Source organism: Crocodylus porosus, unplaced genomic scaffold, assembly GCF_001723895.1.
Source record: "Crocodylus porosus isolate Cpor-Errol unplaced genomic scaffold, CroPor_comp1, whole genome shotgun sequence".
In the NCBI taxonomy this organism is placed as follows: domain Eukaryota; kingdom Metazoa; phylum Chordata; order Crocodylia; family Crocodylidae; genus Crocodylus; species Crocodylus porosus.
The window spans coordinates 111,970,747-111,973,246 of NW_017728886.1; positions in this window are offsets into that span (position 1 = coordinate 111,970,747).

Genomic DNA, 2,500 nt, shown 5'->3' on the forward strand with positions numbered 1-2,500 from the left:
AGTGAAAGCATGGCTTTGTATTTAAAGCATAGGACAGGTATTCCAGACATCTAGGGTCTAGTTCTACGTTTATAAAATCTTTCTGCTTCTGTTGCAATGTCTACAAAGTTGGAATTCACTTTCTCTATCTCGTACGGGTTTTGTGAGGCTTAATTCAATATATGAAGTGGTCAAATGCTACAGTAATGAATACCATAGAAGTGCCTATAAATAATAGCTATATGTTATATAGTTAGTTCATATACCTACAGTTTATTGGTGATGGCACAAACAACTCATTTTTATTGATCTCTCAGTCCTCAGTAAAATTGCATGAAGTACGTTATACTGTACGTTTTTAATAGGAAGGTGCACTATGTAAAAATGTAAGCTTTCTGTTTTTTTAAGTGAGTAGTTACACAATATTCTACTTTATTTTGGCTCAGTAAAAGAAGAAAAAGATTGAAGTTCTTAGCTTTGTAGCATTATCAGCTAAAACACACTGAATTCCTGCAGTGTAGATTGTGAGATCTCTTAGTATTTTATACATATTCTTTAAAAATACTTTCAGGCTTTGATTACTTTATAGAGCCTGCAGTGCAAACTCCTGTGATTTCCTATGCAGGCACTGTAGTAGCTTTGTTTAAATATAATGACAAGTACCTTTAAAATAGGTACTTGTCATTATATTTAACTTTGAGCTTTGCATTACAGGAGGCTACTTTTGTAACACTAAAGGAAATTTTATTACATATTTCTATAGCCTACACTTCACCATAGCCTTGCCATTGTAAACGTTAAGAACGCTATTTCTCTGCTCTTAGCATTAAACACGTTAGAAAATAAGGCTATCAAGGAAAGCCTTTGTACCTTCTTCCTGGGAGCTTATTCTCTTTGGACTGTGTTTTAAAATTTGAAACATCAAAATTGAACAGTAATTAAGAATTCTAAAAGCTTCCCAGTATGCACCTTCTTCTTTTGCCTTCTCTTGCCTATTAATTAGTAACCTAGTAAAGTTTTGACTGTATTTCATTTAGTCATATTTCCCTTTTTTCTAAAAGTACTCAACATTTTCTGTAACAGTGACCTGACTGTAGGAAGTATGTAGCCAGAGTGAAAGTTACCAACATGTTTCACCAAAATACCATACAAACAGCAGAAGAATGCAAAGGGTTGTGTTAAATTTGATAACATCTGTTGAAAACAAAGAGTTCTACCCTTGCAAAAATATCTAATTCACAATTTTGTATTAAACCTAATGTATGGTAATTACAGGTCATGTAGGAATGTAGCTTCCAGTTTTATAGTGGAATAGTACGTTAAAACTGTTTATTTGTTGAGTTAAAATGGAAAGTTTAAAATCTAATTTTAACTTCCTTATCAAGTGAGACAAATGCTTGGTTGCAAAAATGGCTGAGAGATAAAAATGCACCATGCTATTCATTTGTATGAGATTTAATGCTAGGCATGTTTACACAACCCTCTTGAAAACTGAATTTGTGAGCACAAAAAAATGAATTAGCTGATTAAGCATGTTGTGAGATGAGCATCAAATTTTTGCAGTGTTGAATACTCCAAAAGCAATCTATAGATTGAAATGTGTTACTAGAAACCAATTATTGAATAATTCTGTCTAAGGAATAAATTAATAGAAATGTGAGTGCTGTCTGATGGTTCACATCCAGAAAAGGTGTTTAATGTACTGATAGATAATTCATTATGGCTGCACCTACATGAGATGCTGACTGCACGGTTGTTACCGCACAGTCATTTAGTTCTGCATTTAGTACTAGTACTAAATGGCTGCAGTAACTGGCGCTACTGTGCAGTGGCATCCTTGAACAGCTTTTTGGTGATGCTGACTGCACAGTAGCTCATTACTACTGCACAGAGTCGCATCACACTTCATGCCATGTGATGCTACTGCACAGTAGTAAGGGGCTACTGCGCAGTCAGCATCTTGTGTAAAAGCATCTTTACTTTTTATGCAGGTTCTGCTATCATTGTACCACTTTCTCAGTTGCCTCCCTGTTTTATTTTCATATTGGAGTACTGATAGGATTTTAAAGAAGTTAATATGATCAAATATCTCTAAAGTATAGTGATCCACAACAATTCAGGTATGTGTTTAATTATCTTAGCTTTATTTCTCAATATTTATTATAAAAAAAAAAAAAAAAAAAAAAATCAGTTGCAAAGTAAGGACAGCTTCTCATCTGTTACGACATTAAAGGACAAGCACTTTAATTCAAGAAAATGAATAGGATAGGAAATAATTATTTTATAACAAAACCTGTTTTCATCAGAAGTAAAGATCAAAACAACCTTAACTCTGACCCAAGAATTGGTGGGCTTTTTAAGATTTTATATTTGCATTCAATAGCTACAGTTTTTTGTTTTGTTTTTTTTTTTTTTTTTTTTAGAAATCTATTTTCCTTTCCTTTCTCATGTGCTTGTGACAAGGAATTTAGTAGAATTCACAGATTCATTGAAATTTGACAGACCATGTCATGAGTGCTTC